The sequence below is a fragment of the Cryptomeria japonica genome, chromosome 3 (genome assembly GCF_030272615.1).
Source record: "Cryptomeria japonica chromosome 3, Sugi_1.0, whole genome shotgun sequence".
NCBI classification, from domain to species: Eukaryota; Viridiplantae; Streptophyta; class Pinopsida; order Cupressales; family Cupressaceae; genus Cryptomeria; species Cryptomeria japonica.
Genome location: NC_081407.1, coordinates 835,234,935 through 835,260,510, shown reverse-complemented (window position 1 = coordinate 835,260,510; position 25,576 = coordinate 835,234,935).

Here is a 25,576-nt window from a genome sequence, read left to right as displayed (position 1 = left end):
TACTATCCTCAGTCAAATGGTCAAGCCGAATCATCCAATAAGATAATTGAACAAATTCTTCGCAAAACCGTGAATAAGCATGGTAAGGATTGGAGTAACCAGCTAATCTATGCTCTTTGGGCCTACCGAACGAGTGTATGAATTGCTATGGGAACTACTCCTTATAATCTTGTTTATGGTGCTGACGCTATTATGCCCTTAGAATTAGAGATTCCATCACTTAGGGTTTCTCTCAAAGGTATAGTAGATGATGACTCTTATAGAGAACAACGACTTCAACAGCTTGAGATGCTTGATGAACAGCGTATAAACGCTCTTGAGCATATTCAAGTGTATCACAAAACTCTACAACGAAGCTATAATGATAGGGTCATTCAACGTTCCTTCTCAGTAGGTGACTTAGTCCTCTATGAGAATCAGCGCAATGTGAATGCCTTACCTGCAGAAAAGGGAAAATTTAGTCCTAATTGGCTTGGACCATATATCGTTATTGAGGATTATGGATCAGGTGCTTACAAAATAGCGGATGTAGATAGTACGCCTCTTAAAGAACCTATCAATGCTATGCACTTGCGTAGATATTATGCTTAATTCTTCATTCTTCATCTTTTCAATTCTTCAACATTGGATAATATGTTAGTGTCTCTTAATTAAAGCAGAATAGAACTAAATGTTATGTTGTTTAATCTATATTGCTTCGTTCCTAACAAGCGTGTCTTCTTACTTTATGGTTTGTCTTGAATTCATTTATGTAAATTGTGAAAGATTTACATTCCATTATGCTAGCATATTATACAGTGTTGTTATGTGTTAAGTAGAATCGTATCATGTTGTGTTTAAGTTCAAAATTAAATCACATTAGTTATATGATTCTTAGACTTAATGCATATTTCTGCCTTATCATCAATGTTGTACTTGATTAAATATTTTAATTAAGTCACACATGTATCAATTTAATCATGGAGCATTGAGAAATCAATCACATGGAAATTAAATTCTGAACATACATGTACATTTACTAGATGTATTAGATTTAATCAAAACAAAATATACATTGTTTTAAGCATTAAAGATAACACATTTGAGACAAAAGAGAAGCATGTGTGGATCGTATACAAATATAGGTCACTATACATCCAAAAATGTGACCTCTCCTACATCATAAAATCATCTCCTATCCCTAGGGCTAGTGGCTGGAGAATGTCGACTGGACGCTCCCTCCTAATTTGGCTATGAAGGTGGACCCATGGGTGTGTAGCGCGATACAGATCATGAGTGACTCTGAGAGGAACTCCTGCGATCCCTATCCATAAGGATCGCATGATAGGTGGTAGCCTCGGTCTGAGCCGCTGCTAGATCTCACCGCGCCTGCTGGAGGTCCTCTGATAGGACTCTCTCTCTCTGCCATGCTTGCTGGAGGTCCTCTGATAGGAATCTCTCTCTCTCCCTCCATATATCTACCTGTACTCGGAATGGGAAAAACAAATCTTCATGCCGACCCACGTTCCCCTGAGGCCTATAGGCAATCTGTGAGGAACTAGGGATCTGTGCTATCATGGAAATGTCTGTCATTGCCTGCTGAATTAAGGAACACCACTCTTGCACATTAGCTGTGGCAGTAGAACAGATTTTTTGTTAGTACCATTCTATATCATCAAAAAATCAATCAATCAATATAAACCTACTATACCTGGATCTCCCTCGTGCCAGTAGTGATCATGATATGGTAGTATCTGTGCCTGGGAACTTCTAGGCTCCCCTCACTCGAATAATCTATCCACGATGGGTGTAGGCTAGACGGTACTAGGGACAGGCCTCCGTATCGCCTCATGTTCCCCCTGTTGGGGAATAAGAGGTGGATCTAGTGCTATGGTATCATCTCCTAAATGGTGGGGAGCTGCATCCGACTCCTCCTCATCATCTCTATCCTCCTCCTCATCATCCTCCTCGTCATCCTCATCCTCGTCCTCATCCGCATCATCACCTGCATCTCCCTCGTCCTCCTCTCTATCTGTATCCTCTTCCTCCTCCTCGGCACTGGGCTGATCACCTATAGGTGGATCAGGATCTCCCGCCTCCTCCTGACCCTCTCCCTCATCTGCCTCCTCTGACCTGGATCCCTGGTCCTCGTCTAGGTCTCTATGTCTCCATGGGCCTGGAGAGCCTGTCGGATGATCTGGTGGAAAGATAGGACCTGGATATGATCTCATAAACCATGAGACGTACCTACGCTGTGCTCTAGGCTCTGCAGAGTAGTCAGTGACTACATCCTGATCAGATCCCTCTAAGTCTGTAGTCTCGATGTCATCTATCGTCGGTCTCGCTACTGCTCTAGGTTTGGGAAGGACCCACGAGTGTCGAGTATAGATGGGCACATCGGCTGGAACACACTGCTCTAGCCCAAACTGCCTTCATACTCGGTCGAAGTAGAAAGGGACTATGATGTGTGCATTTCGTCCCCGCAGTAGGCGGTTCCTCTGTAGGCATGCTAACTGTCTCTCCATCCCATCCCATCTGTGCATCCGTAGGTAAGGTCTCCACACTGTCACCTCGGCTGTCACTCTGTCAAAAATCACTCTCCAATATAATAAATCTCCAAATCTCCACTCGCTGGTAAGTGGATAAGCGAACACCCTAGGTCGCTTGCTCGCTGTACTCAGCGGAAAGCCGATGGGCCTGGTGCATGTGAAGTGCTCTAAAATCCACACCTGTAGAAGTGTGCATGTCATCAAACTGGAACCCTGTCCAAATACATACTCCTCAAGGTCGTGATAGAGATGTGCAAGCATACTCCGACCCCAAGCATACACTCTCCTATGTCTCTCCATCGCTCTGATACACCATGTGAGACCCCCATGCATGTGCGTGCCTCGCCCATTAGGGCAGACGGCTAGTGCTATGATGGCTATCATAAGGTGTCTCAAAAGGGGTACCTCCCCTATAGGATGTAAGAGCCAGATAACCATGATGCGACCTCTCGTCTCGCTCGGCATGACTCTCCCTATGCAATACACCTGCTCTCTCTGATGATCCTCCGCTGACCGATCGGTCGCGTATGTAATAGTCACTCCTCTGATAGGCAGATGAAGTATACGGTACACATCCTGGAGTGTAACCGTCAGCTCCCCTATTGGAAGATGAAATGAGCATGTGTCAGGATCCCATCGCTCCATCAATGCCATCAGCATCGCAGGATGGAACCGAATGGCTGGCATGAGGATCACATACCATAATCCTACTATCGACAGTGTGTCTCTCTCTGACTGAGTAAGCCGCGGAATCTGATCTTGTAAACTGCAAAGAATATGTCCCGCTGTATGCTCTCTCATGTACGGAAGGCCCTGCAACACAAAAACATAACCGTAATCAGTACTCAATCATCAAAATTACTAATGCAAACTATCGAACATCGTGTGCTAGTCCTGAAACCCCTCGCCAAGCCCTGATTGGGGACCATGGCGCCCTGTCAGGGACCATGGCGCCCTGCAGGGACCATGGCGCCCTTGTCAGGGACCATGGCACCCTGGGGGGACCAGGGCGCCCCACAGGGACCATGGCGCCCTGGGTGGGCCCCGGGTCAGCCTTCAGGGCCCGCATACGATCACAAAAAAGTCAAACATGTGAAAAATCAAAAGTCAAACGTTTAGTCAACTCACCTCGTCCAGTGGCTCGTCATCGATCACGGCCTGGCCCAGGATCTCGATCCTCATGGGACGCTCCGGTCATCGTGAAGGCATGATGATGGCTATGTGGGCTCCGCTGCACTGAATAGTATTCTCAAATCAACAAAGTGACGAATACAAGTGTCACTTTCGAGGTATATACTCTCATTTGTTTATTCTTACTTTTTGAAACCCTAATTTTCCTCTTTCACTCATTTCATCATAACTTGAGTTTGGGAGATGCGATTTTCGAACCGTTTGTTGCATACGAATTGTATTTTCATTCCCCTACTCTCGGGATGTTCCAAAAAGTGCTCTGATGAAGCCTATTTAGTGAACACCCCTCATCAATACTACCTTACACAATTTGTTGCAAGTAAACATGCTTCTCTGTTTCACCTCCCTAATAAGCAAGTCGAAACAGGGGGGGGCATATAGCTACTCACAGATTTCATCATTTGCCTTAGTAAGCATTAGGTGATTTTTGTGATCTAACGTGTGTTTTGTGGGGTGCGGTTCCTAACTGTGTACTGCAGATACCACTGGGGGCTTCGTCCGACAACTTATGGATATATCCTTTTTCAAATAATGTTTACTTTCTGTACTTTAGCTTGCATATGCACGTAGTACTCATATGACCGCTAAAGTGGGGGCTAAATGTAACGTCATAAATTGTACGCACTTGCTAAAGCAGTACAATTTAACACCTAGTTTAGCACCCGCCTTGGCGCAGTTGCACTTTGCATGGCATTTCCCCTTTAGCACTTAATTAATCAAATTAATTAGGTCTAAGGTCCTATTTCATCATTCTCTACATCATAAAGTTGGGCCCTTTCACTAAAGCGCGCCCTTCGCATTTTATTCCTCCAATACATCACTCAATCAAAAACCCTAATTAAGTCCTATTTCGAACTTGGGGGCTTGGTTTCGGGGTCAAAACATCTCAAAATCACTTGTAACTTCGGGATTCTCTCTAAAATCATCATATCCGACGGCCCTGAAAATTTGGTGAAAAGTTGTCAGGACCGTGGCACCCGGAGTGCACATGGTCCTGGACATTTTTCCCAAAATTTTAAGAGCACGATCTAATCATAAAATAAAGCTTAACCCCAAGAAATTGGCGGGATATTCAATCTCTAGGTCGGCCAAAAGATGAAATTGCGACCTAGGGTTTGATACATAAGAGCTCTCTTTCTTCATTTGAAAGGATCCGAATTTTTTTTTTAGGAACTTCATATGCAGTGAAAGAGTAGATCTTTGAAGAATTCAACATATTACAACATCCTTCTATCAAGCATCTATCAAATTCATTCATCCACTTAGGGCTTGGAAGACATTGAAGAACAATAGGAGATTACCGACTGAAGATTGACTTGTACTCCTCCCTTGAGGGTTGGGTATGATTTCATGTTGCTTTCATGTCTTTACATAAGCTTCAATACATCATTTATTCATGCTTTAGATCACTTTGCATCTTGATTTAGAGCATTTACGTTATCATTTACAAGCAATTAGGGTTTACTTTCTAGGTTGCTCTAGTTTGCTTTCTTGCATTTTAGGACCTTGCACACACACTAGGTCTGCACACACAATACATTTTACAAAACAACTTGGCTATTCGTGGAGGTGGAAATCATCGAAGCGGGGGTTTGACTAAGGCAAAACCCTATATAGCCGCCCATACACCCTTTTTTAGATATCATTGCAGGTTTTGGGATTCAGACGACGCCGCGGGATACAGATCCGGAGAGAAAAGGTCAAGATAGCACTCTGTATCAAATTGCAGAGTAGAAGACTAGGACAGGGGCGCTGGGCGCCTTGGTCCTGCCAGGACAGGGGCACTAGGTGCCCTGGTCCCTGGGACAGAGGCGCTGGGCACCCTGGTCCTCCGGACAGACAGCTTTCAGACAGCTTTCCGACAGTGTTCCAGAGTGCAGAACAGCAGTTTTCGGTGCAGTTTTCAGGACAGTGGCGCCCGTGCCACCGTCCCAAACATTTTCAGTCCGATTTTGACTCTGAGTACACATCTGCATTCTTATTTCATCGTTGTATTTACAGCTGTTCATTGTTTAAACTCAATTCTGCAATCTTGTTATTAGTTCATACTTGCATTTTGGGATTAGGGTTTGAACTTGCATTACTTGATCTTACAATTTCAAAAAGGGAATAGAAATCCTAATAGATATCCCGTGGCTCTCTCTTTCACAAAAACAAGTAGCCAATTGTGTGATATCTCTAGGCTCTTTCGTATTTCGTAATGTGTGTCAAAAGGTAGGATTAGGGCATGATTTACCTAGTCTCACTTTTTCCCCCACACACCTGTTAAAGGTTGAAATCCTATTAAAGGTTACCTCGCTAGAGGATTTAAAGAACTCAATGATCTTGAGTTACTCGGTTACAAGTTTTACAATAAGCTTGTTAAAGCTACCCGGTAAAGGGATTTTCAAACTGTTGAAATGATTAGAAGACAAAAGGTAAAACTCCTGATCTGATAACAACACTACATGCTAAGGTAGATCCTTTTCATATCCTCTACTCTATAATCACACTTTGTAGTTTCGCTCTTACTAGTCTAGCAAGTATCAAGTATCTCTTTACTCAGATACACACACAAAACATTTGCCAATAACTTTACAATAACAAACATCATCGACCTTATAGACAATAGTTAGGTCGATAAAATAATCTCTAAACCATAAGATTCTTAGGTTTACAACATAGGTGGTCCAATCCTGACCATCCAAACATATTGCATAGAGTATTACAATTTCAAATAGATCACAACACAATCTACATCGTTCATTCATCACCGCTCATGGGAATCAGTAATCCATCATGCTTTCTTCTCATATGATTAAGAAGAATGATCACTCCCAAGGTAGACTTCAAATGCGGTTGATCTTCTTATACAAGATCCTCAATAAAATCCTTCATGTGTGCAAAGATGACATGGCACCTCGATCTCATTCACATCTCTTATTTAACTCATCACAGAGTATCATTGGTTGTTTCGCACAAGCTAGATCACCAAACCGATAACCATAGAGTTGAGACAACCAACCGATAGTCACACTAAGTGAAACCCTTACACCAGTTCACTACATCTCTTCATGCTTCTTCATACCGGTTCACCAACTTTATTGACATCAATGAAAACATACATTATCATCATATCAATAACCTTTCCATATGCCAACAATATCCAACAATCTCCCCCTTTGTCATTGATGGCAATATTGTAGAAATCATAGACCAGTGTATCTCCATCATTAGATATCTTCTCCCCCTTTGACAATAATGCCAAAGTGGAGGCACAAGCTTCCAAAATCTACTATGTTCATCCCCCTAAGGAGTAGCATCCTTCAGGACATCAATCCTGAAAGATTTGACACTATAGTACTTGACTGATAAAGAGCACACATCTTTAATTGATTTCATGAAGGGGCAGAACCCATAATTCACTTCTCAAATAGGTAAATGTCATTTTCGGTAAGGGATTAGTGAATATGTCTGCTCGCTGCTCCTTACTAGAAACATGTTGCAGTACAACCTCCTTATTCTAAAATTTTTCTCTCAAAAAGTGATTTTTAAGCTCAATATGCTTAGTTCTAGCATGCAATACCGGATTCTTGGAAATATTTATTGCACTTGTATTATCACAAAATATATTCACTGGTTCAGATATAGGTACCTTAAAACCTTCCAATACATACTTCATCCAAATTGCTTGAGTCTAGTTCATAAATGTTGCCACATATTCTGCTTTGGTTGTAGATTGAGAAGTACAGCTCTGCTTCTTACTTGTCCATGATACTAATCTTATACCGAGAAAGAACGCTCCACCAGTTGTGTTTTTTTGATCGTCCACATTACCTCCCCAATCGACATCAGTATATACCTTGAGATTATAGTCACCATTATATGGATACCACAATCCATAATCAACTGTTCCTTTCAAATATCTAAGAATCCTTTTGACAGCTATCAAGTGGGATTCTCTTTAACATTTCTGAAAATGAGCTACTATGCCCACTGCATGAGCAATATCAGGTCTGTTGTGCACCACATAGTGTAGCTTACCGATCATTAACCAATACTCATTTTCATTCACTAGTGCTGAATCATCTTCCTTGGTCAGTTTACAGCTAGTCACCATTGGTGTACCAACCGATTTTCTTTCCTCCATGCCAAAAGTCTTCAATACCTCTTTGACATACTTGGACTAGGTAATAAAGATACACTCTTTCATTTGTCGAATCTATAAACCAATGAAGAATTTTATTTCTCCTATCAAAGACATCTCGAACTCTTTCTTCATTTCATCTACAAACGCATGACTCATTCTATCATCTCCTCCAAATATTATGTCATCCACAAACACTTCACAACTTAGAATCTGATCACCTTTTGATTTCAAGTAGATGTTGCTATCTTCACTTGTTCTTTGAAATCCAATCTTCACAATATGAGAGTGTAGTCTATCATACCACACCCTAGGTGTCTGTTTTAGTCCATACAGGGCTTTGTGTAATCTACACACCATGTCACTATCTTCTGATAAGGAAAACCCTTCTGGTTGCTCTATATAAACTTCCTCTTCTAGGATTCCATTCAGAAAAGTAGACTTCACATCCATCTGATAAACCTTAAATCCCTTAAATGTTGCAAATGCAAGTAGCATTCGAACACCTTCTAATCTAGCCACAGGAGAAAAAGTTTCTCCATAGTCTTCTCCTTCCTCCTGAGCATATCCCTTACATACACACCTATCCTTGTTCCTGACAACTGTGCTTTCTTCATTTAGCTTATTCCAGAAGACCCATTTGGTACCTATGACATTTTTATGTTCTGGTCTGGGCACCAAAGACCATGTCACATTCTTTTCTATCTGGTCTAGCTCCTCTTCCATTTCTTTAGTCCAATATTCATTTGTAAGAGCTCCTCTTGAAGTCTTGGTTTCAAATTCAGAAATTATGCAAGAGTTTTCTTTCAATTTTCTTCTAGTGAGTATCCCTGCATCTTTATCTCCTATGATTTTCTTTGGATCATGATGCATCTTTACATATGTAGGAATGATTCTAGCCTGGTCTGCTAGCTTTTCTTCTTCTTCACTAACTTCTTCTTCTTCTCTCATTACAACTTCTACCAGTATAGGAACACTGAGATCTCTACAAATTTCTTTCTTAACTAGTTCCCAAAAAGCTATACCCGATTTATCTTCCACTTCTTCATTGCATGTTTCCTCAAGTTCATCAGGGGATTCATCAACCCTGACATTAATACTTTCAACAATATTTTGTTTTCTATTGTTGTAGCACTTGAGAGATTTTCTCTTAGTGGAATATCCCATAAATATTCCTTCATCACATTTTGCATAAAATTTTCTCAAATATTCTCCTCTCTTGATATAGCACTTACTACCAAACACTTTAAAGTAACTCATAGTGGGACTTTTCCCAGTCCAATAATCGTAAGGGGTTTTATCTTTACCTTTCTTGATGAGTACCCGATTCATAGTGTAGACTACAGTACTCACTGCTTCTCTCCAAAAAGTGTGAGCAACCTTTCCTTGGATCAGCATAGTTCTAGCCGCTTCAACTACAATCCTGTTATTTCTTTCTACTATGCCATTTTATTGTGGTGTGCTTGGGGAAGACAACTGTCTCTTGATACCATTATCTTCATAGTACTTATTGAATTAATCAAAAGTGAATTCTCCTCCTTGATCAGTTCTCAAATTTTTGATCTTTTTACCACTTTCCTTTTCTACTAATGCTCTGAAGGCTTTGAATTTTCCAAATGCTTCAGACTTGTCTTTCAAGAATGTGACCCACATCATTCTTGAGTAGTCATCAGTAAGAATCATAAAATACCTATCTCCTTGAATACTTCTAGTTTTCATAGGACCACACAAATCAGTATACACAAGATCAAGTAGATTTTCTGCTAAGAAAGACTTATCTTTAAATGTTGAGGAAGACATCTTCCCAAGTTGACATTATCTACACAAAGAATTCTCAGGTTTGTTTAGAAAAGGTAATCCTATTACTGCCTTGATCTTTTCGGCTTTAACAATGTTGTCAAAGTTCATATGACAAAGTCTCTCATGCCATATCCAACTATCATCAAACTTAGCCATTAGACATTGAATTATCTTGGCATTCAACTAAAATAGGTTACCTCTGGTTTGCTTACCAGTGACAATAAATTCACCATTCTTCCCAATTATACTGCAAATTCCACCTTTGAATTCTAGAACTAATCCTTTGTCATTCAATTAAGCAACACTCAATAGGTTAAACTTAAGACCTTCTACCCAGTAGACATCATCTCCACTACTTTTTCCATTCAGTGAGATGGATCCTTTTCCTTTCACCAAGCATGGTGCATCGTTGCCAAATCTGACAACACCTACATCATATTCTTCCAAAGACAAAAACTTTCTCCAATCACTAGTCATGTGGTGAGAACAAAAACTATCAATTATCCACTCATTGAATTGTCAATGCAGGAGACAAGAGCTTTCTTGTCTGACACTTCTTCCTTTACTACTACAAACACTATGTCTTCATTTTCTTCATCTTCTAATTCTTGATCAGTGACACCTTCATCCACAACAACTAGGCAATTTCTTCTATTTCCTCCTTTATATTTTCTAAACCTCTCCAATTTATCCTTATTATCATTTTTAGGATAATTAACAACAATATGTCCTATATTGTTGTAGGAAAAACATTTCAACGGAATTTTACCTCTATATTTTCCAGTTCCCTTTGGAAGTCTTTTAACAAGAAGGGCTTCGAACTCCATTAGAATCTCTTCATCATCCATATCTTTTCATTGTCTCAATTCATAACTGGTACTATTTTCTTTTCCTTTTCTAGATGGTACAATAGATGCTTTAAAGGCTGACTCAGTCTTCTAAACACTACCATCATAGATATCCAACTCATATGTAGTTAAATTTGCAATGATAGAATCTAAGGATACCTTGGTCTTATCAATAGACCTTAGCTCTTGGATAGCAAAAACTCTGATTTCATAGACTAGTAACAATGATCTAAGGACTTTACTAACAACAGTCGCATCATCAATCATTCCACCAGTGTGTTTGATTTCTCCAACTACTATCTTAATCCTAATACCATATTGCTGAATGGTCTCTCCTTCAACCATCCTCATGTCTTCAAATTTTTGTCTAAGGATTTCTTCCTTAGCTTGCTTTAAATGTGCATCACCACCATAAATGGTTTCCAGTGCATCCCATACCTGCTTAGGAGTGTCCTTGTCTTGTGCATCAATAAACTCAATGTCTGATAGACTGCTGATAAGGGCTTCAATGACTTGCCCATTTTCTTGGATTTCTCTCTTTTGATCATCAGTCAGAGTGCTAGTGGGAATCACATAGGTATTCTCAACATATCTCCAGTGTTGACCACCTATACTCTTGATGTAAATCTTCATTCTATCCTTCCATATCTTAAAGTTCTCTATTGAACTTAGGACCTTCCCTCGTCATCATTATGGTAGGATCTTTTACCTCAAGCAGTTAAACTTATATTATCGAGGACCTAGAGTTTCTCTAATACCAATTGATGAATAATGATGAACAATAGATACCCCAACCAGTACTAAGAGGGGGGCGGTGAATTAGTACAGATAAAATCTTTCTTCAACCACTTTGTCTAGCTAAAGCAATACCAACAGATTATCATCATTACTGAACTTAACCATGGCAATACCAGTTAAACAAATTAAGACACCAGACACCATAAACTGATAAGTTTGAACACTTCAAATATGATCAGTACTCAACTTCAATTTCACCCATAAACATATGCATGTGGTATACTAGAAATACCATAACCTATAAATTCTACATGCATAGTCTTTCAACCAAATAATTCATAAACATCACATGAAAAATTCGTAACACATAACACAAATTTTTTTCACATGGATACCCAAATGGGAAAAACCATGGTGGCAATGAATACCCACAAGCTTTTTTTGAACTCTTTTGAAGCTCGCCCTATTACGAGCCTAGTCTAGTTAGAGACTTTACAATAAGGTTCTTCTAGGAACTGGTCTTGTTAGAGATCACCTGGTTAAGGGATGGTTATATACCCTGTAAAAGGTTGAAACCCTGTTAAAGGTTACCTCACTAGAGGATTTAAAGAACTCAATGATCTTGACTTACCTGGTTACAAGTTTTATAATAAGCCTATTAAAGCTACCCGGTAAAGGGATTTTCAAACTGTTGAAATGATTAGAAGACAATAGGTAAAAATCCTGATCTAATAACAACACTACATACCAAGGCAGATCCTTTTCATATCCTCTACTCTACAATCACACTTTGTAGTTTCCCTCTTACTGGTCTGGCAAGTATCAAGTATCTCTTTACTCAGATACCCACACACAACATTTGCCAACAACTTTACAAAAAAAACCATCATCAACCTTATATACAACAGTTAGGTCGGTAACATAAACCCTAAACCCTAAGATACTTACATTTACAACATAGGCAGTCCAATCCCCACCATCCAAACATATTGCATAGAGTATTACAATTTCAAATAGATCACAAGATAATAAACATTGTTCATTCATCACCACTTATGGGAATCAGTAATCCATCACACTTTCTTCTCATATGATTAAGAAGAATGATCATTCCCGAGGTAGACTTCAAACATGGTCGATCTTCTTATACAAATCCTCAAGAAAATCCTTCATGTGCACAAAGCTAACGTGGCACCTCGATCTTATTAACATCTCTTAGTTAATTTATCACAGAGTATCATTGGTTGCATCACACAAGCTCGATCGCCAAACCAATAACCACAGAGCTGAGACTACCAATCGGTAGTCACACTAAGTGAAATGCTGACATCAGTTCACTACATCTCTTCATGCTTCTTCATACTAGTTCACCAACTTTATTGACATGAATGACAACATACATTATCATCATGTTAATAATCTTCCCATATGCCAACAATATCCAACAGACTAATGTAATGGGATTACAGACTGCACATGAGATTTTGGAAAATTTAGAGACCTTTTATGAAGGAGATAAACACGTCAAAGTTGCTAAACTATAGAGTTTGAAAGGAAAATATGAGATATTGAAGATGCAAGATGATGAGAACATATCATCCTTTACAGATAAATTGAATGAACTTGTCATGAATATCAGATGTGTAGGTATAACTCTTGAAGAAGATGATATTGTTGCTAAAGTGCTGAGATCTATGCCTCTTGCTTACAAATCTAAATTTGCTACTATTGATGAGATTCAGGTTGTGACCACTATGACAAGAGACATGCTGGTTGGTAAATTTTTTGCTTTTGAGTTGAGTGAATTTTGAGAATCACATGGTAAATCTGAGATTGCATTTAAAGTTTCTATATCCGGGAAGCAAAAGTATGCTCTGGGAGAAATTTCATCTAGGGTTTCCAGATATGAAAGAGAAATGTGAGAGATGGAAGAACAAGAAAGAGATTTGGAAGAGCTTGAAGCACTTATTGTTTGGAGAGTGCCTAAGGGAGCTGGTAAGTATGATGGGAAGTTATCTTTGAAATGTTTCTATTGTAATAAGATAGGACATTTTGCTTCTAGGTGTCTTGAAAAAATATCATGGAATGATACACATGATAAATTTGATAAGCATGATAGATACGAGAAGCATGACAAGCATGATAAGCCCTATAAGTGTAACCAGAAGTAAAAATATAAGAAGAGATGTTATTATGCTATTGATGAAGGTGTGACATATGAAGAGTCTAAGAATGGGAATTCAAAAGATGAATTTGCTTTTATTTCTATCAAGGAAGATGATCCGGTACCAATTAATTCTAGAAGTTCCATTTTTGAGGAGAAATATTTGGTTACTAAGAATGAAGAGAAAGAAGAATGGGTAATTAACAATGTAGACACCTAAAATTGTCTCATTAATTATACACTAATTATTCATCTATTTAATTAAGTAATTCTTTAATTATTTGATTAAATTAAATATTTCTTCTAATCAGAACATTTAGCATTTCTAATTATCGAATTTCTATCATTTCATCATTAAATCACTTAACCCTTTTCTAAATATTAATGAAATATCAATCTTTTTATTAATTCAATTTCCTATGATTCAATAATTTCATTTAAATTATTTAATTAATTAATTTAATTCTTCTAATCTCCAATTTCTAATTCTAATTAATTTCATTTCTTCCAAATTAATATTTCACCAAATCTAAATTTCAATTAATTTCATGTGCATTTTCAGCATTCGAAAGTCCAAATTCAAATCCAAATTGAAAATTAAAATCAAATTCAATTTCAATATCTTACAACAGAGGCTAAAATAAGAATTGATTAATGATATCAGTTATATAATTAGTTAACTCGGTTAACTCATCAATCACTCTTTTTAACTCTCAATCACCTTTTCCGACAATTCAATTAATCCACTTATCTCTCCAATCAATTCAGTCATCTAATCAATCATTTCACTCTTCTAACCCATGTAATCAGTCATCTCCTCAATCAAGTCAGTCTTCTAATTAATCAATTTAATCAACTAACTAGTCTATTCAATTCACTAGCCATTCTATTGAGTTCACTCCTCAATCTAATGAGTTAACAGATCAATCAATTTTAGTTGTCTATCAATCAACACTTGAGTTCAAATTCTCACCTCTTTTGTGTTGAAAATCTATAAATTCAACCTCATTTTCTCATTTCAAGCTAGAATCTAGAATGGAGAATCACAGTCTTCAAAGTTATTGTCCATGTTATGTAGGAAATCAATACAATATCTAAGAGCCACCTACACCAACAAAAATGGAGAAGAACAATGGAAGCACAAGTGGAGAATAGGGAGTTTTAATTTAGTTTAATCTTTCTATTTCTATCATTTATTTCATTGTATTGTGTTTAAAATTAGTTTAATTAGTTAAGGATTTTATCATTCATCCTTTCAGTCTAATTTGCTTGGATTTGATGATTTTAAACATGAGAACAATTGGTGAACCCAATGTGAAGAAATGATAACCTTCATTTGTTGTTTTTGATTGATTTTTCTGTTCCATACGTGCATAGAAAACCAGAATCTACAATTGATCAGATAGAAATTTGTAATTGTGAATATTTATTTGCACTTGCTATGAAAATTTGTTGCAATTGATAGTAAAATCCACCGCAATTGTTAAAATGATCCACAATTTCTCAAAAAAGGGAAAAATTAATATTTTGTTTGTCATTTCTTAATAAGTTGATCTTGCACACCTAACCCATAAAAAACTTTCATTTCTGGAAATTTTCATTTTTTGCATAAAATGTGTCTAATCCAATGGAAGGAAATGTAACCTTCAAAATTGCAGGTGCATGGAGGGCAAGACAACATAGGAGAGCACAAAAAGTATACCAAGGGCTACTAAAGGTAGAAATACAACTTCATGAAATTGAAGAGGGAGAGGAAATTGCTCAATACCAAAGAACTATCCATCGATTCCTTGCCAAATATAACTTTTATGATGACATTGATGTGATGGCTCGTGTGATTTGGAGTAACATCATTGCAGAACAAATCTCTATCTTCTATCTTTTATTGTTGTTTATATATATATATATATATTTGCATTTAACTGATGAAAAAAAAACCTGACATTGCTACACAATTGATAGCATATCAGTTGACAATTGATTAGATATTAGTTCACAATTACTCAATAGTTAGTTTACAATTGAAAGTTTAGGTTTTTTACATTATGTCCTTATTTAGTTCTGGTTTTTATTAGTATTGCTCTCTGTTTGTGAAAAGACAGAGCTCTATGATTGAGAAAATTAGGCTGGATAGCCCACCATATGTTTACTAACGTTATTTTCTCTAAAGGGTTAGAGTAGAGAACTTATTTTGGTGATGGGTGAATTCACAAAGCTGGTTCCCACTTTTGCCAACGAAGGAATTTGGCGAAAGTGGGAATTTCGGATTTGCCCATGTTTGAGCGAAATAGGAATGTTCGCTCGAACTACCCCTGGCAGTCCAAGCGAACCAACCTTCTGACTTGGGTTCGCTCGAACATTGCGCAACTTTTGGGTTCGAGCGAACCCATTAAAATATTAATATTTTAATTGGTTCGCTCGAACCCCCCATTCGCTCGAACCCTTTTCGGTTAGGGTTTTTTTTTAAAATTTATAAATATCAAAAATGACAGTTAAAAGGTCATTATCAAATTTGACTTTTTCTGTCTGGTGGGGGTTGGATCGAACCAGTCGTCAGCATCACGTCACCAAACTTTGTCTGCAGCAGTTAGCATCTTTCCTATTTCAGTTTTCGACCTTTGTTATATCAGGTGCACAAAATAACCCTTTGTTTGGTTTAATAATGTTTTTTTTTATTAAATTTGTAAATAATTTGTTTGTTAATTTATTTTTTTAATTAAATAATTATATATAGTTATTGTTTTTCAACATTTTAGAAAAATGTTTGATAATTTATTGTTTTTCATTATTTTAGAAAAATGTTTGATAATTTAATGTTTTGATTGAAATGTGTCAATTTGTTTTTAAAATTACATAATTGTATAGATGTATATTTTTTTCGACATTTTAAAAAATTGTTATGAAAAACATAGAAAACTAACCTGTAGTAAATTAGAACTTAGAAAAACATTAGCAAAAAAAGAAAAATGTTAGAAAAATTAATTTAAATAAACATTAGAAAATTTAGATAACAAATTTAAACAAATTAAATTTCCTCTACAATGTGACCCATTTTCACATCCTATTACACGCACAACATGACCCCTTAAGACCACATATGACACTATACATTCCCTTAGGAGGTCATAGAAGATCACATATAACATAGTAGTGTACATGTATGACATTCCCTTTAGGATCATATCTAGTGTCCTAAGGGGTCATACGTGGTTCTAAGGGGTCACACAAGTGTTATAACACATGTGTGACCCCTTAGAACCGCATATGACCTCTTATAAAATTGTAGTGTGAACGAGATACCCCTTAGTCCATCAAATAGTGTCTTAACAAATGTGTGACCCATTACAACCACATATGATCCTTTATAAAATCCTAGTATGAACGACATACCCCTTAGTCCATCACATAGCATCTTAAGGGGTCGTATGTGGTCCTAAGGGGTCACGCATGCATTAACACATGCGTGACCCCTTAGTAGGTCACATAGGACCCCTTATAACATCCTACTATAAATATGACATTCCCCTTAGGATCACATAGTGTCATAAGGGGTCATATGTGGTCCTGAGGGGTCATACATGTGTTATAACACATGCATGAACCCTTAGAACTGCATATGACACCTTATAAAATCCTAGTGTGAACGACATACCCCTTAATTCATCACATAGTGTCTTAAGGGGTCGTATGTTGTCCTAAGGGGTCACGCATGCATTAACACATGTGTGACCCCTTATAACATCCTATTGTACATATGACATTCCCCTTAGGATCATATAGTGTCCTAAGGGGTCATATGTGGTTAGAACCACATATAACCCCTTATAAAATCCTAGTGTGAACGACATACCCCTTAGTTCATCACATAGTGTCTTAAGGGGTCGTATGTGGTCCTAAGGGGTCACGCATTCATTGACACATGTGGGACCCCTTAGTAGGTCACATATGACCCCTTATAACATCCTACTGTACATATGACATTTCCTTTGTGTCCTAAGGGGTTGAATATGTGGTCCTAAGGGCTCACGCATGCATTAACACATGAATGACCCCTTAGTAGGTCACATATGACCCCTTATAACATCCTACTATACATATGACATTCCCCTTAGGATCACATAGTGTCATAAGGGGTCATATGTGGTCCTAAGGGGTCATGCATGTGTTATAACATATGCATGACCCCTTAGAACCACATATGACCCCTTATAGAATCCTACTGTGAACGACATACCCCTTAGTCCATCGCATAGTGTCTTAAGGGGTCGTATGTGGTCCTAAGGGGTCACGCATACATTAACACATGCGTGACCCCTTAGTAGGTCACATATGACCCCTTATAACATCCTGTTGTACATATGACATTCCCCTTAGGATCATATAGTTTCCTAAGGGGTCATATGTGGTTAGAACCACATATGACCCCTTATAAAATCCTAGTGTGAACGACATACCCCTTAGTTCATCACATAGTGTCTTAAGGGGTCGTATGTGGTCCTAAGGGGTCACGCATGCATTGACACATGTGTGACCCCTTAGAAGGTCACATATGACCCCTTATAACATCCTACTGTACATATGACATTTCCTATGTGTCCTAAGGGGTTGAATATGTGGTCCTAGGGGCTCACGCATGCATTAACACATGCATGACCCCTTAGTAGGTCACATATAACCCCTTATAACATCCTACTGTACATATGACATTCCCCTTAGGATCACATAGTGTCATAAGGGGTCATATGTGGTCCTGAGGGGTCATGCATGTGTTATAACATATGCATGACCCCTTAGAACCGCATATGACCCCTTATAGAATCCTAGTGTGAATGACATACCCCTTAGTCCATCACATAGTGTCTTAAGGGGTCGTATGTTGTCCTAAGGGGTCACGCATTCATTAACACATGCGTGACCCCTTAGTAGGTCATATATGACCCCTTATAACATCCTACTGTACATATGACATTCCCCTTAGGATCATATAGTGTCCTAAGGGGTCATATGTGGTTAGAACCACATATGACCCCTTATAGATTCCTAGTGTGAACGACATACCCCTTAGTCCATCACATAGTGTCTTAAGGGGTCGTATGTGGTCCTAAGGGGTCACGTATGCATTAACACATGCGTGACCCCTTAGTAGGTCACATATGACCCCTTATAACATCCTATTGTACATATGACATTCCCCTTAGGATCATATAGTGTCCTAAGGGGTCATATGTGGTTAGAACCACATATGACCCCTTATAAAATCGTAGTGTGAATGACATACCCCTTAGTTCATCACATAGTGTCTTAAGGGGTTGTATGTGGTCCTAAGGGGTCGCGCATGCATTGACACATGTGTGACCCCTTAGTAGGTCACATATGACCCCTTATAACATCCTACTGTACATATGACATTCCCCTTAGGATCATATAGTGTCCTAAGGGGTCACACATGCATTAACACATGTGTAACCCCTTAGTAGGTCACATATGACCCCTTATAACATCCTACTATACATATGACATTCCCCTTAGGATCATATAGTGTCCTAAGGGGTCATATGTGGTTAGAACCACATATGACCCCTTATAAAATCCTAGTGTGAATGACATACCCCTTAGTCCATCACATAGTGTCTTAAGGGGTCGTATGTTGTCCTTAGGATTATATTGTGTCCTAACATATGACATGTTAGATCTCTCTATTCTTGAATTTTTAATGTATGTCAAAGATTTAAATATATACACATGTTAGATCTCTCTATCTCTCTGAAATATATGTTATCTCTAGATCTGAAATATATGTTCTCTCTCTCTCTCACTGAAATATTTGAAATTTTTACATGTATTTTTTGAAAATGAAAATGATCTCTCTCTCTCTCTCTCTCTACTTACGTATTTATTTTAACTTTATGACATGTACCTAGATAGATGGCATCCCAGGATATACCTTCGCAGGCTCCTGATCAGGATCCACCTGTGCAGGCTCCTGATCAGGATCCACCTGTGCAGGCTCCTGATCAGGATCCACCTGCGCAAGCTCCACATCAGGATCCACCTATGCAGGCTCCACATCAGGAGCCACCACAGCAGGATCCTCCACAGCAGGATCCCCCCTTGCCCGACATTGCTACTATTTTTCATTACAGTGATCGAGAGTTGCATAGGTTGAGGGCCATACTAGATGACCCTCGTACTAATGGTGTGTACAAGAGTACGTGCACATCCATTTTTGACAGTTTACGAACATTGAGGGACCGCTTAGCATCTCATACCTCATTCTCACCTAAGGTTATAGAGGATATATATAGACAATTGAGGAGTGAGGTGAGGGGTCCTCATTCTTTTGCTGATGTGGTGGGGGTGGTCTCGAAGGAGACCATCAAGGAGAGATGCTTCCCACAATATCAGGAGAAGAGTAAGGTGAGGGGATATCAAGTTACCAGATGTATCGACCCAGAGGTTGCATCACTGATTTACCCATGATTCTTAGCAACCCATGGTCATTATCCTAATAACGACTAGATTCCATTATACTTTGCACAGCAGGTATTTGCTGAGGTTCATTGTCAGATGAAACCAAACTACCTTGATATTCTGGGATATTATGGACAGGGGAGGGGCAGGATTGCTGATAGAGATGCATATCATAGGCGTGATAGAGCTCCGCCTAGACACAGGGACCTTGTTGGCCAGAGATTTCCTGCAGTAGTCCCAGCCATGGCACCCATAGCGGATCACGTTGTGATTGCTTCTCAGAGAGAAGCAATTGATAGGATTGGACAGATTGCATCAGCAGCAGCCACCATATCTTCTGACAGGGTGGGTAGATATATGATGAGTCGACCACGTTCATGATCATCCATAGATCATGCATCTTCTAGTCATGGGGGGGCTTCAGATTCAGATGATTGATACATTTCTGCTGGCATCCCCTCCCCAGATGAGGTAGCAGCTATAGTCAGAGGTAGTAGACATGTACAGATGTCGCAGTATTTAGCCGAGGACCTACTACATGCTTATAGTTTTATTTCATCTCGACTTGGGATACCATTGGGTGATGTTAGAGAGGGGATTCTCAGAGATGGTCAGGCTACAATGGCATCGATGCATACCCTGAGGCAGTCACAGCATTCTTATCACTCTACGCATGCTCTAGGCATTGACCCACTTACAGATCACTCTATTGCTACAGAGGAGGAGCTACGAGCTGATCAGCTCCATATCACAGATGAGGGCCGGTTGGATTCATTTGAGGAGGAGATACGAGCTGATCAGGTACATATCACAGATGAGGGTTTGGACTCATTTGAGGATCAGCTAAGAGATTTGAGCCATACTAGATTTATGGACATGCTACTACAGTCAGACACTTCATCCACGATGCCCACTCATCTAGTTAGCCCCTTGCACTCCTCAGTGATACGTACAGCTAGAGAGAGATATGCAGGCACGAGTGATGTTGTTGATATGATCACGGGACAGGATCAGACTATACAGCCTACTCCAGGTGATACATAGTGCATAAAATGGCCTTGAAGATTTAAATTGTGCCGCACATCCATCAGACCAAACAAAATGTTTAACTATTGTTATGCCTCTATCTTTCAAATATTCAAAAAACTTCTTAAAGCAATGTTGTACAAAAAGTGTGTCATGCTCCTTATCATCACTGATATAGAAGTGGTACTCTTTCTTAATGACACAATTTTCAAATGTACTATCAAGACCATCCAAATTCATCTGTGCATGTCGATAACACACATGCACGAAAATAGTGATTTGCTTTGAAAAGTAATACTCTGATTGAATCTCTTTTTGATGTGCAAAAGAGTAATTCTCTGCGAAGTCAACTACAGATAGAATAGTTCCAAGTGGGAAAGTGTCTCTTAATCTTTTAAATTGTTCTGCTTGCCACTTGGCAAAAAAACCATGGCATATGTATGGTTTTATCAACTTACGAAAATTTTCCATAAATGTTCCAATAGGTATTTCCTCTTCTACATAATCTAGTCTTGTAGATTCCTTTCCAAATTTTGTTTCAAATTTTTGGTACTTGTATCTCTTGCAATTTACCATCTTCCTCATGTCAGTATCTTCATCTCTCAAAGGCAATTTAGCCAAGTCTCCGCATGTTCCACAAATTCCTCTTATGCAATTTATTTGACCGGTTGCATTATCATCTGATTTATCACATAAGATGGATGCTATGAATTGACTTGTTCGTTTAGGAGGAGCATTTTCATAACCATCATTATCTTCTCTAATCTTCCGAAACACCTGATAGTACAAGTCAAATTCGATGCGATAATGACAACAACAAGTTTCAAAAACTTTGTTTAACTTCACATAATATGGCCTTAACCGTTCAAACATGGTTTGTCCAATCTTTATATGAGGGTTTGTTTTAGTAAACAATACATACAATTCATGTTTTGTTGTGTCTATCCAATGTTTTACATGGAGATCATAACGATCAGGACCAATCCTTTGCTTGATAACATCTCTACTATTTGATGAAGGGCGAGTATTATCATTCCAAAAACTTGTCACAAAGTTCCTAACAACATCTTCAATTCTATCAGAACGAGGAGCTCTACACATAATTGCCCAATTCCCTTCTGAGGTAGTATCATCCAAAATCTTTCTCCTTTTAACATATTTAGATATTGTCCTTCTACTAAAACCAAACTCAGATGACAGTGAAGAGATTTGTCTTTTTTGAGGCAATCTTTAATTTACTAAAGATGTCAACATCACTCTTCTTGAAATGGTCTTATCTAGTTTTCGAGATTTTTTACCAATGTTCACCAAACCTTTCTTAACATTATCAACAATAGATTTTTGTAGCTGAGAAGATTTCCTCTTTTGACTTGTTGTATCTATACCCAACAATTTCATTGGATCTATTAAGTCTTTATGAGTAAGTACAATTGATAACAATTGAGCTTTTTCTAGTGTAGTATCAAGATTGTTGAAATGCGACATTATTTCTTTTCCACTTTTATTCATTGACCTCCTTTTAGTATGTCTAGGTTCTTCATTGAGACGTTTCAACTCATCCACATCCATTTCAAGTAAATGATCTAAATTTTTATAAGAAATATTTCTCTTCACCTGTTTAGCTAGATCCACAATATGCTCATCCATATCAGTGGTAGGAGGTAAGGAGCCTAACCCCTCTCCTTCAAAGGTCTCCATTGGTTCAACTTGGACAATCTCCTCCCTATGTTCATCAACTATATTGTGTTCTTCAACAGGTTTGTTTGCCCGTTCTACACATAATTTAAGAGTTTGTGTAAGGTTCTTGAATTAATCAGAGATTATTCAATTAGGATTAAGAATAGGGATGAATTTGGCTTAAAGCTTTACATGTTAAAATTAGCCTGGATTCAATCTGGTTTATTAAATTTAATTACTTTTAGGACCTTATTGAACTTATAGCTCTAATTAAATTACATGTTTAGGTTTAAAGTTCAATTTGTTCTCAGGTTAGGATTAAAGTTCAATCTCTAATTTTGAGCACTAATTTAACACATAAAATAAAATTTTGATAAATTAGAAATTCCAATTTTGAAAATTAAAACTACAAATATTTTGATGCATGCATACGATAACTTAGGTGACCTCATATTAATTTGTTATGGACCATAATGTAAGTGCACTATAATTTGTCACATGTGTTTATATTTAAGACCTATTATTGCATAATAGACCTCCTAATCTGAAATGTTTTTGCATGTACGTGAAGTTGAATATAAATAGTTCACCTAAATTATTCAACATGTTTAATAGGTTATAAAGTTATGTCACATTTAAGACCTATAATCAATGTAATAGTCCTAATAGGCCTTATTATTAAAATCAATATGACCACATTTGAAAAAACATTTCACAATTAATATACTTAACTACCCTTAAGACAGATATATATTATGTGATATTAAAGGACCTATCACATGAAATTACTTGTACATGTAGATTAAATATTCAATATATATAATTTAGAACCTAGAAATTATGACATAATACCTGTCTTATGAATTTTATGACTTAATAGGTCTTATCTATTATAAATGAACTTAATTAAATAGGAGAAAAATACAATTACACAACAAGCAAGTTGATGGAATTTGAAATTTGCAAATACACATGTATTATCTCAAATTAATTATGCTTTCCAATTAAAACAAAATTATTTTTAATCCTATTAAAAATATTAGATAAAAAATATTGAATTCTAATTAATTGATACGTAATACATATTAAATTAAAAATACATACTTGCATCATGATATCTTTGTCTTCTTTGTTCTCTATATCTTTCTTTCATTTTGAGATAATAATTCCTTGAAGTCTTATTTTGCCTTCTCTTCTTGTTTCCCATGCTTTTACAAAAAACCTTCAAATTATTGCCTTCAAAATAATTTTCAAATGTCTTCTTTCATCCAAAAATGCGAATTATTTTAATCATTTGGGTGATAAAAAACGAAAAAAAATTATGGATATTTATACAATTCCACAAATGAAAAAAAATAAAAAAATAGGTCGGCTAGAGTTCGAACGAAAGCCGACAGTTAAAAATTGCTGGGTTCGCTCGAACATGGCAGTTACAAAAATGTGTGTGCCAAAATTGAGCTCATTGGTTCGAGCGAATGGGGGTTCGCTCGAACCATTTTGGGTTTGAGCGAACCCAATTTGCTCGAACTTGTGTTCGTTCGAAACCGCAAACTAGGGGTTTCTCCCAAAAAATTTCAGAGTTATGAAGAATTAATGAATTCGGAGCTCTGGATCAATACACGAATGAAATAATCTTGATAACCCAAAAATATTAGATAGTAATACTCGAAGCAAGCTTTCTAACGAGTATAATTTTGTTATATTTTGAATTTATTATGTTCTTGTTTTTTTTAATTTTATGGAAAATTGGTTTTTCATCGAATATGAACTTCTCTGTTCAACGCCTTGGGAAAAATAAGAAACTAATTCAAAAAAATTCTGAAAAATATCTAAGCCCCTGGTATTGATGTCTTCTTTCTAACAAAAAAAATAAAATTGAATTTTGATTTATATTGAACAAGTTATGTGTTCAAACGTAAACCTATGTTTGAATTATGACTAGTCGGATTTCAAAACTTTATAAAATGAAAAATATTGAACATATCACTATAAAACCAAATGCAAGCCCTAGATATTGATGTTACAAACCAAAATTCAAAAGAATTGAGTTTTTATCATTTATAGAAAAAAAGTTATGCCTTTCGGGAGGCACTTCACTCTTAAAAAATGTAGTTTGTTGTAAAAAACTACTTTTCGAGGGAGATGGAAATTTTTTTAAAAAATCCTTGAAAAAAATTTGAAAAAAATGTATATAGAATCTACAAACAAAATGCTAGAAATCACTAATTTACATCATCTTCAAATTTTTAATAGTTTAAAAGTTATAGTTCTCGGAAGTTGAAGATTATTTTAAAAATGTACATCTCAGTGTCAAAAGTGGCAAAAAAGTGGGAACCATTATTGTGAGTTCACCCTGATGCTATAAAGAACAAAATCAAATTCTTTCCTATTCTTTCACAAATTTCTATGAAGGTTAAAAATGAACACCATTCCTGTGTGGAGCAACATCTCCACTTAGAATAAAAAATCATTGCAATGGAAGGATAAAAAGAATTTTATTTTTCATGGCTTTGAAGGGATAGGTATTATGCTCTCCCCTTCAATGGGTGATCAGAAAACTAGAATCTCTTCTTTTATGCTTTCAGTAAATTTTTGTACTTAGATCCTTTAGAAGGTCTACCCTCCTGAGTTGCCCTTAGGGGGCCATGAAGGCTGGTGAGAGGGGAATGACCTAAGTGGCAACGGTTAAAGAAAAGTAATCCAAGACACTCTAAATAACTATATCTGATGAAAATCATATGCGATGAGTGTTACATGTTGTCAAAATGGTGTTATGCCTCCCTCAGTGCCTATATGGTACATTAAAATATATAGAGTGTAACCTCTATAGACTGGGAGGCTTTCCTCAATGGAGTATAAAACGCTTCTGATTGTGACCACTCAAATAGAACCCTTTCTAAATACCATACCTTAGAAATTAGAAGCCCAACAGAGTCAGTAACTACACACTTGGATTATCACAATGCAAGGGTGGGGAAGAATCTTCCCCCAAGACACTCACCATATA